This window comes from Elephantulus edwardii, unplaced genomic scaffold, assembly GCF_000299155.1.
Source record: "Elephantulus edwardii isolate Elephantulus edwardi_28Jun2011 unplaced genomic scaffold, EleEdw1.0 scaffold00040, whole genome shotgun sequence".
Taxonomy (NCBI): domain Eukaryota; kingdom Metazoa; phylum Chordata; class Mammalia; order Macroscelidea; family Macroscelididae; genus Elephantulus; species Elephantulus edwardii.
In genome coordinates this window covers 11,560,386-11,572,094 of record NW_006399790.1, presented here as the reverse complement: position 1 = coordinate 11,572,094, position 11,709 = coordinate 11,560,386, and the positions used below count along the sequence as shown (strand labels likewise).

The 11,709-nt window shown below is 41.1% G+C and overlaps 1 pseudogene; it reads right to left on the bottom strand.

Moving 5' to 3' along the window:
* Positions 1-236: 236 nt before the first annotated feature.
* Positions 237-2,330, bottom strand: LOC102872129 (annotated as a pseudogene).
* Between the last annotated feature and the right edge of the window lie 9,379 nt (positions 2,331-11,709).

Sequence of the window (11,709 nt, the reverse complement as noted above, 5' to 3'; positions counted from 1 at the left end):
TTCAGTGTTTTTCACTCTTAGAAACATGCACCCAGTTCACCACCAGTTTAAACACATATGAAACACTGTTCACTGAGCACCATGAATTGTCTCTTTGGGATGCTACTCTTAAGTCTAAGGTGAACAGCCTTAATTTCTATTCCTACTTCTTCCTTTCCCAAATTACACAGAGATAACCAATCCTAGCACGGTGCTCTCTTCTGTTATAACAATGCAATATCCTGGCTGTAGTCTTCCTACGGACCTCCGCTGATAACTTTCGAGGTAGATGCTGAAGGCTTGAAAAGAGGTAGGTAAAGCCCAAATTTCTTTCTGATCCCTGCAAAAGTTGGAACTGCCAATTTGTAGCCCCCAATGTGATCTGGATTGGGAGCTGGCAGTGTGATCCTGGATTTGGGAACTGGCTCTGATCCCACTCCAAAATCAATGTAGAACCATCGCTGTAGCAATTCATAAATCAGCAAAGTTACACCAAACTGGGGCGAGGATCGAAATACACGAGCACCAGCTCCTTTCCACATCGCTTTTGGACCTTCCTCCCGCAGTATCTTTCGAAAGCAGTCTATAACTCCGTTGTAAGTGGTTTGGCCAGTCTGGGCAGCCACCTGTAATCTCGTCTTGATAACATCAGCAGGGGTCACTAAAGATGCCGCAGGCATACCAGCTATTGCACCAGCCAAGAGCAGGCTTCCGGGGCCAATCTGTCCATCTTCATTGGCAAAGGAAGCCTTCAAATGAGCATAGCATGGGAAGTAGATGGCCGAGAAAGGGATGTCCCGCAGGAAGCATGCTCTGGCACCTTTGTAGATTCCAAAGAAGCCCAAGTCCCGCAGGACAGACAGAGCACTGACTCGAGGCCTGGTAGTGATTTCTCCAGCCACCTGCAGACGGATTTTGACAATTTCTAAAGGATTGGTGAAAATCACCTGGCAGCCTCCCGCACAGCCTCCAGCAAGAATTTCTGCTGCCAGTGGGACCGAACCATCGTTGTTCTTAAATTTATCCCTCACAAAATCATTCATGGTAAGTTTTATGGCCTTCTCGGGGGCAATTCCAAGTAATAGTGGCAAGAGGCCTCTGTACAATCCAAAGAAGCCTTCATAGCGTAGCACTTTCTTAAAACAGTCAAAGCTGTTTTTGTACTTCAGTTCTCCCACAGAAGATCGCTGGTTTTGCATTCGCGTTTTCACAAGATCAATAGGATATACGGCAATGGCTCCAACCGCTCCAGCAACAGAACCCAGGCCGAACCTGTAAGCTGACTCCGCCACTTGCAGGAGAACTGGTCGAGATGTCCCTCCTGAGGCCTTCTGCCGCTGGACCTCAGCCAAGTGCAAGGGCAGAGTTCCCTCTTCTAGAGGGGCAATCCGTTCAATGTCTGCTAAGGTCATTAGCCCCCGTGGCTCATATAAATCTGCTAATTGAAATAAGATGTCAATTTCCATGGGTGTAACTTGACCAAATTTCTGAGCTGCCAGAACAAACTCCTCCTTTGTCACCTCTACATCTTTCTTGTTACCAGCCAGAGTACTGTAGATCTTTCTAATGAGTTCCATGTTGTTAAGGAGCGAATTAAATCCATTAAAGTAGGAGAAACTAACTTGATGGGACACAGTACCTCCAGCAGCAGCTACTAGACATTCTTCTACAAAAGGTGTCAAGACATGGGGACGAATGGTGACCATGATATCCCGGAAGTCAAGGGCTGTGATTCTTCCGGTCCTGGCGCTGTCCCGCTGCACAAAAGCTTGCTTTGCGTGTTCCATTTGCATTTCTGGTAAAAACTGAGTAAATTCTGCATATGTCAAGTGTCGTTTTCTTTCTTTTCCAAAATGCAGTTGCACAAATTCCGATTCCCAGTTAAATGGAATATGCTGATGAGTTGTGGTCTGTCCAAAAACTTGCTTCACATCCTCAAAAGTGACTTCTCCTTTGCCAGCTTTGTCAAACAGCTGAAAGGCCACCATGAACAAAGCATCAGGGGCACACAGGACAGATTCAAAGCCTACAAAATCTTGAAAAGATATTAATCCATCTTTGGTCTGACCTACCATACCACTTAAAAGTTCCACAGTCTTTAGATCAGGTTGGCTTTCTCCAAAAATGTTCAAATAGCGGGTAACAAAGTCATTGGGAGACATAAAATATTGACCATTCTTTTCAATGCTTGCATACTTCAAAAATACTGTTCTTAGCTCTGCTGGATCTGCCCTCTTGGTTAAAGCCACCTTGGCTGCCACGCTTCCCCCGTGCGTGCTCCGGTGGGACTCACTCGTTGGCTGGCTCACCCTGCGGCCCGGGCCCGCGTCCGCTCCCTTCGTGTCCGGCATCGGCTCCGACGGGGACGATGGTGCGGCCCGGCAGTGTGCCCGCCCGGCCTGCCTCCTCACGCTCTCCTGCCGGCGCGGGTCTTGCGGGCGGCGTCAGAACATTGGCGCGCGAAATCCAGGCGGCCTCTCACGAACGATAGATTCTTAGTGAAGTGTAATAATAGTGAACGCAACAATGGACCTACGTAGAGCACAGACTATGACTACGTCAGAGGATGGGGAGGAGTTTTGTTCTGTTCTACTCCTTTTTTAAAAAAATATATACTGGTTTACTTACAAAGTTCGTATATATTGTTTTTCACACCAGATCTATTATACTTCTAATGTGCTGTTGTCCCTACTCAACAGCACCTAACAACAATAATTTGATGCATATCAATATAATACCACTAACATATCCCAAGCACTAAAACTATATTACTAAGATCACAACTATATCGGTATAACTATTACTTTCAATGTTGCTGTAAGAGTCATTGAGTCCACTGTAATTCAAAGCTACCATATGAATTTTTCAGAACTTTGCCCTAACCCTGAATCATTTTATGCGTAATATGCTTAAATCCATTGCTGCAGTCATTCTCAACCCATCTCAGTAACTCTCTATATTTTTAAGTGTGTTTTCTTTTTCCAAGATCTGACCTGCCTGACGATATGTCCAAAATACGTGAGATGAATTTTCATCTTACTTGCTTCTAAGGATCACCTTGGTTGCATTTCTTGCAAGATACCTTGGTTTCTCCCTAACCCTAATCCTAACCCTAACCCTAACCCTAACCCTAACCCTAACCCTAACCCTAACCCTAACCCTAACCCTAACCCTAACCCTTGGTTTCTCCAAGGTATCTTGCAAGGTATCTCCAATATTCAATATTTCTTAGGTTTCCGTATTTATTGTCCCAAGTTCAGGTACATAGGAAACAGTCTTGAAACAGGAATCCTTGGTCTTTCGCACTTATAGAGGCCCTTGCCAGCAGATTTGCCTGATGAAACAGTAGTTTTGATTTCTTGACTGCTGCTACTATGGGTGTTACTTGTGGATCCAAGTAAAATGAAATCCTTGACAACTTTAGCATTTCCTTCATCTGTCATGATAGTAGCTATTGGTCCAATGGTGAGGCTTTGTGTTTTCTTGATGTTGAGATGTAATCCAAATTGAAGGCTGTAGCCCTTAGTCCTCTGCAGAAAGTGTTTCCAGTCGTCTTCATTTTTTTTTTTGCAAGTAAGGTCGTGTCATCTGCATAATAAAGGTTTTTGATGAGTCATCCACAAATCTTGAAAATCAGTTGAGGATTGGACAATTCTGAGTTATATGGATTTCCTTTCTACCAAAACCATGGTTGTGGTACTAGAATTATAATTCTATATTTAAAGGGCTGAAGTTCCAGTATAGTTCTTTTCTGTATCATAACACTTCCACTGTAACTACAAGACTATCATGATATAGATTGATAACTATGATTGCTCTATAGCTGAACAGTTCTATATCATTAACATTATAACTCTATTTCTAACATTACAACACTCATTAAATAGGAGTGTCTTTATAACAGTAATTATTACATTCTAATTAAGGTAACAACACTTTATAACTTTAAATGTGTTATCATAAACTTATAAGACAGTATTATATAAAAAATTATAACACTATGGTGGCCTAGTGGTAAGAAGGTGCACTGCAATCCAGAAGGCACATAGTTCGGATTCCTCAGTTGCTCCTTGGGAGAAAGATAGGTAATCTCCTCCCATGCAATTAACTGCCACCAAAAACCCACCAGAGGCTTCCAACTCGAAGGGACACAGCAACAACAGTAGTTTAATACTCTAAATATACCTATAGCCCTTTAACTCTATTATTAAAACTATAGCCTTATAATTAGAACAGAAATTTACACCTATATGCTTATAACTATAATTCTATAAATACAATAATAAGTCATAGCTACGAAGAAGAATGTGGCATCAAGATTGAAAGGAGATTCATCAACAAGCTGCTTTATGGAGAAGACATAAATTTGTGGCTTGCTCTAAGTGAGGAGGACTTGAAGAGCTTGCTGCAGTAGTAGATCAAAGACTATAGCCTGTAATACCAATAAAGAAAAAAAAAATCCTCACTGCTGAACCAATGGGTAACATCATGATAGATGGAGAAAAGATTGAAGTTGTCAAGGATTTCGTGTCACTTAGGTTCACAATCAACACTTACAATAATAGTAATCATGAAATCAAAAGACATACTACCGTTTGAAAATCTGCTGTCAACTCTCCAAAGTACTACAGACCAATGATGTGATTTTAAAGATTAAGCCATGGTCTTTTCAATTACTTCCTATGCATCTAAAAGTTGGACGATGAAGAAGGAGAACAGAAGAGGAATCTATGCCTTTGAGTGGTGGTTGAGATGAATATTAAATAACCCATGGACTGCCAAAACTACAAACAAGTCTGTCTTGAAGGAAGTGAAACCAGGGTGCTCTTTAGAAGCAAAGATGGTAAAACTTCGTCTCACCTATTTTGAACATGTTATCAGAAGGGGTCAGTCCTTGGAAAAAGATATCATCCTGGGAAAGGTAGAGGGTCAGAAGAAGACCTACAACAAGATAGATTGACACTGTTACTACAAAAATGGATGCCATTAGTCATAATCAGGTGATGGCAGCAGTATTTAAAAAAATAAAAATTATAGTGTTTGTATAAAATAAGAGGATGCAAGCATGGTAGAGAACATGAGGATGGTGCAAGATAGGGCCAAGTTCAGATCTACTGTTCATAGGGTCGCTATGAGTTATAATTGACTCAATGATACCAAACAACAACATAACATAACTGTGGTAGTATACTAGTTAAGTACTTAGATATTAAACAAAAGACCACTGATTGGAATCCACCAGCTTTTCAGCAAAAGAAAGAAGTAGTAGTCTGACTGTAAAGATTTTGTTGTTGTTTCGTGCTGTTGAGTTGCTTTCAACTCATAGTGACCCTAAGTGCAACAGCTCTGAACCCTGCTCTATCTTGAGTCAACTTCATTGTCTGTGACACACCTATGCTCATCATCACAGTCACTGGGTCAACCCATCTCAGCGAGGAACTTCCTCTCTTGTGCTCTCCTACTACCCTTCCTATCACGATGTCCCTCTCCAAGGATTGTTCCCTCCTTGCAATGTGCCCAAAATATGTCACATGGAGCTTCAAAAGTTCTGCTACCAAGGAGAAGCCCGTTTTCACCCTCTCTACGACAAACCTATTTGTTTTCCTAGCGGTTCCTGGTATATTCAATAATCTTTTCCAGCACCACAACGTAAAGGTGTTGATTCTTCTTCTTCTATCACTCTTAGTCATTTCCCAGCTCTCTGATGCATAGCAAGTAACTGTGAAGACCATGCCTGGATCAGGCACACCTTATTCTCCAGACTGACCTCACTGCTTATCAGTATTCTAGAGAGACCCCTGACAGAAGATTTTCCCAATGCAATTCATCTTTTGCTACCTTGGAAATTCTATCAGGAATTCTACTCTGTCCTATAGAGTCACTCTGAGTCAGAAACAACTTGATGGAAATATATTTTCAATCTTACTGAAAGGAGTTTGAGTGGCACACAAGTTGCTCTGTGGGTGAACTACATGGAAGTCTGCTTCAGTAAATATTGCAGTCTTGGAAACTCTAATGAAGCACTTCTACTTGGTCTAATAGAGTTGCTATGAGTTGGAATTTACTCGATGGCAACAAGTTTTATAACATTAGCAGTGTGATTATAAAAACTATACATATTATCATAGTGGGGTCGTGGTACTAGAGATATTGTAGCTGATGTTAGATGGATCTTGGCTGAAAGCAGGGAATACCAGAGAAATGTCTATCTGTGTTTCATTGACTATGCAAAGGCATTTGACTGTGTAGATCATAACAAACTGTGGCTGACTCTGAGAAGAATGGGAATCCCAGAACACTTGATCGTTCTAATGCAAAACTTATACTTGGACCAGGAGGCAGTCATCAGAACAGAGGAAGGGAACACTGCATGGTTTAAAATTGGGAAGGGCGTACGCCAGGGATGCATCCTATCTCCATACCTTTTCAACCTATATGCAGAATAGATTATCCGGGAGGCTTGGCTCTATGAGGAGAAATGTGGGGTCAAGATTGGTGGACAATTTATCAACAGCCTGCATTATGCGGATGACACAACCCTGCTTGCTGAAACTGAAGAGGACCTGAAGCACCTGCTGCAGAGTGTCAAGGACTGCAGCCTACAATATGGATTGAGGCTCAATGTCAAGAAGACAAAGATTCTCACCACTGGACCAACTGGCAGCATCAGGATGGATGGTGAAGAGATTGAGATTGTATACAGCTTTAGTTTGCTTGGCACCAGCAGCCAGGAAATTAAAAGGCACATTGCCATGGGAAAGTCTGCTGTTAGGGACCTCTCCAAAGTGAAGAGCAATGGTGTCTCTCTGGAGACTAAGGTGTGTCTGATACAGGCTATGGTCTTCGCAATCACTTGTTATGCATCAGATAGTTGGACAATGACCAGGGAGGATAGAAGGAGAATTGATGCCTTTGAGCTCTGGTGCTGGAGAAGAGTATTGAGAATACCATGGACTGCTGGGAAAACAAACAGATTTGTCCTGGAAAGGGTTAAACCGGGTGGCTCCTTGGAGGCAAAGATTCTGAGGCTCCGTCTAACATACTTTGGACATGTTGTGAGGAGGGACCGGTCCCTGGAGAGGGACATCATGCTTGGGAGGGTGGAGGGACAGCGCAGGAGAGGAAGGCCCTCTTTTAGGTGGATTGATTCAGTGACTGGGACAATTGGGATGGGAGTGTCAGAGACAGTGCGATTGGCACAGGACAGAGCGGAGTTTAGGGCTATTGTACATAGGGTCGCTATGAGTCGCAAGCAACTCGACGGCACATAACAACAACAACAACAGTATAATTGTAACCAGACTACTATCAATACAAGTTCATAAAACATCAATGGGATAACTATAATTTTAATTATAACTAGAACATTATGACTAAAACAATCACTGGAATACTGATATTATGAGTTACACTATAACTAAAACTACACCATAACTATAAACACAACAATATATCTATAACACTGTAACTATAATATGAAACTATAAAACTTTTTATTACGGTCTGTGAAATAACTCAGTCAGATAAGGACAAATACTGCATAAGACCACTACTGTAAAAACAGAAGGATAACTGAAGGCATGTATAAATGTTCAAAAGGGGAAGGGGAGAAGGAAGTAGAAGAAGGGGAAGGGGGAAATCATTAGGACACCAGAGATTAATGGATGGAGTGAAGGTGAAGAATGGGAAAGAATCCATGAGAATTTGAAGGGAGGATAATAGGCATAAATAGTAATATGTTATAAAAATGCAAAGTGGCATCCACTTCCTAAACAACATGCCTCTGGAAACTATGAATGCTGAACTCTATAAATGTTGATAGTTGTAGAGGGGCTTCAGGCCTTTTGTTCACAGGGTCATTACAAGTTTTGCTCAACTCAAAGGCAATAAATACAACAACAAATGAAATATATGATTGTCTAAAACACAATGTATATGAATAATTGCAAGCAAACCAATAATATATTTCTAAAAAACTAAAACTTTTATGGTAACTATAATACAATTACATTGTCAATCAACTTGAACAAGGTATAGATTGTGAGGATGGCACTGGAAAGGGTAAAGTTTAGAATTGTTGTTCAGAGTGTTGCTATTAGTCACTGCTAATGGCAACAAATAATAATAACAACAACATGGTTTTATAACTATAACTTCTTGGGTTTTACTTTCAAGTCAGAACCAATCCATAGCTTATTATCTAGCAGGTTTTCAGATACTGCTAATCACACAGGAGGAGAATGCCCATCTTTATCCATGGAGCAGCTGATGGATTTAAACCACATGCATTTGGGTTAGCAGCCCAATTCCTTACCACAGAACCACCAGAGTTCCCTATAACTAATGCCATATAATTTCAACTACAACTCTATGTTTTAAAATTAAAACTGTAACAGTGTAAGTATAACATAACAATTTAACTATGATTATAACACTATCCTTATACTTATCAATGCTATAACTGCAACACTGTTATCATTCTAACAGTGCCACAGTAAACATAATACTAACATTATAACTATAAAAATAAAGCTTTATCTACAATCGTAGCATAATAAGGATAAAACAATGACTATAACCCTAGAACACTATACTGAACCTATAACATTCGACTGTAATTATAAGTTTATGCCTATAACTGTAAAATTGCTATTGCTGTTTTGTTAGCTGCCTTTGGGTCAGCTCCAATTCATGGGGACCCCATGGACAATAAGACTGGACCACCGTGATGCATAGGATTTCACTGGCTGAATTTCCCCCGCATGACGATAGTATTTATTATGGAAGTCAAAAAGCTGTAATTCAGGTTGGTAGCAGGATACTGTTGCTCAGCTTAGACAGCTTCCAAAATGTACTCGCATGCACCTCAGTCTTCACCCTCACCACTTTAGGTCAGTGTTAAAAAGCTCTAAGTCTTGACAGTGACATCTCTCCCCTCCCCATCCAGTCCCCAAATAAACTTGATTGAAGGCTCCTAGCTCTGGTTCCATGGGGTAACAGGTCAGCACTGTCTCATGTCAGGTCTCAGGTTCTCTGTTGCAGCTGCTGCTTCTGCAGACCCAGGTTTGAGCGGTGCAGGAATCTCTGACCCCCAAAAGATATGCACTCTGTATTCTATGCTTCTTCTTTGATGATTGTCAGGTTCTCAATTCTCAACCTCTGCTGCTGGACCCATTCAATTTGATGTTAAGACTAGCCTTGTGAATAGACCAACACACCCAATTTGTACGTTCCTGCCCATCCCCATGGCCAAGTCAAACTCAATGGCAAAGAAAGCCATTTTGAATAATAAACCCTTGACACCACAGCCCACTCTCTGTCTTTTCCAGCCATTAACTTTCATATTTGAAGAATCTTCTTTCTCCTTAGAACCCTCGTAGTAAAAACTACATTCACAAACGCATGTAAGCCAGCTGTTTCATAACTCATGCCTTAATAACCCTATTTTAGATACTAGCTGATTTTTTAAAAGAGTAAATTGCCTTGTCTTCCTTCCTCATTATTTTAAATTTAACTACATAGTACTGTGGGTTCCCAATGCTGTGTGAGTGGAGACACCATTCATCTTGAAATACATTATTGTGAGAGACAGGATAATATCCATACACATACAAGGAAGACCTGTTAATACCAATATCATTCAAATTTATGTGCCTACAGCCAGAGTCAAAGAGGAGGAAATAGATGATTTCTGTCAACTGTTGCAATCAGAAATTGATCCAACTTGTAACCAAGATGCTTTTATAATAATGGGTGACTGGAATGCAAAAGTTGGGAATCAGGAAGAAGGATAAGTAGTTGTAAAATACGGACTTGGTGACAGAAATGAGACTCGGGATAGAATGATAGGATTCTGTACAATCAATTATTTAATCATAGCAAATACCTTTTATAAGAAACAAACACAGGCTTTACATATGTATTTCACCTGATGGGATGCACAGGAATGAGGGTGATTATATTTGTGGAAGGAATCATTAGATAAGTTCAATATCAGCTGGCACACCCTAGTCTCTAGCCTGATGTCTTTGCTCTGTAGTACTCTGGAGAGGTCCTTGACAGCTGACTTTCCCAATGCAATTTGTCTCTTCATTTCCTGGCTGCTGGTACCAAGAGTGTGGATTTGGGGACCAAGCAAAATGAAGATGTGTACAATCTCAATCTCTTCATTCATAATGATGCTGCCAATTGGCCCAGTGGTGAGAATCTTTTCCTTGATGTTGAGCTTCAATCCATATTGAAGGCTGCAGTACTTGACCCTCTGCAGCAAGGCTCCAGGAGTTGATGACATACTAATTTACATATTTCAACAAACAGATGCTGACCTGGATGTCCTCACTAAGTTGTGCCAAGAAATCTGGAAATTAGCCACCTGGTTAACTGACTGGAAGAGATTGACATTTTTTCCCATTCCAAAGAAGGGTGACCCGATAGAGTGTGGAAATCATCAAACAATACCATTAATATCACATGCAAGCAAGAGTCTGTTGAAAATTATCCAAAAACGACTGGAGCAACATGTCAACAGAGAAATTCCAGATGTGCAGGCTAGGTTTAGAAGAGGTTGTGTGTGGTACTAGGGAAATTATAGCTAATATTAGATGGGTCTTGGCAGAAAGCAGAGAATACCAGAGAAATGTCTGTGTTTCACTGACTATGCAAAAGCTTTTGACTGTGTGGATCACAACAAACTGTGGCTGACTCTGAGAAGAATGGGAATCCCAGAACATTTGATTGTGCTTATGCGAAACCTATACTTGGACCAAGAGGCAATCGTTAGAGCAAGGAGACACTGCATGATTCAAAATCAGGAAGGGTGTCTGCCAGGGGTGTATTTTGTCTTTATACCTTTTCAATCTGTATGCAGAATAGATCATCCGGGACACTGGGCTGTCCGAGGAGGAATGTGCTTTGCTTAAAACAATAGTACTCTGATTATAAATCTATAATTCCAAGTATATTTTAACCTATAACTCTATAACTTTAACATTGTAACTAAAGTTCTCTAAATTTAAGTCTCATAATGTTATTAGAGTGGACAGAAAGCGATGCTACCAAGCCAAAGGTGGGTGACTTTTAATCTGCGGCCCTCGGGCCTGTCTTTCATTGTTTTTGTTCACACATTCCTCTAGGTCGTACAGCCCTAGTATACGAGTTGCCGTACCGCGGTCACTTGTGGTTTCTGTGAGGCTGAACACTGTGACACTGATGTGTCAAATGCATTAATGGTTGGCTACCCAATGCGGACAGAGAGCAGGGTGGAGCTCCCCGATTAAAACAAGCTTGGAAGGAGGAGTGGCATCCACTTCCGTAATAGCTTGCCTCCGGAAACCCTATGAACCTGGAGAGAGGATGAAAGGCACCCAAGCATCAAGGACTCTCATTCACAGGGTCACTATGAGTCGCCTGCAACTCTAACAACAACAACAATGCTATTAGAAATATCACTCTGACTATAATACTATAACCAGAACTTTTTAATAATAGTTTCTTACGGAAGTCAAAATTTAAGGAGAAAGGTGGAAGGTGAAAGAGAAGAGAGTTAATAAGATGGATATGACATGAATCCATTAGCAAATATTTAGAAACTGTACTCTTGGGAACTTGTCAAGACTCTGGGCTTTTGTCTCCTTAAAAGGGAATAACTCCCAATCAGCTCCAGGCGAAGAGACAGGTATGTGACCCTCAAAAATAGTAACTATGGAGATGTGGGAACTGAACTTTTGGGAC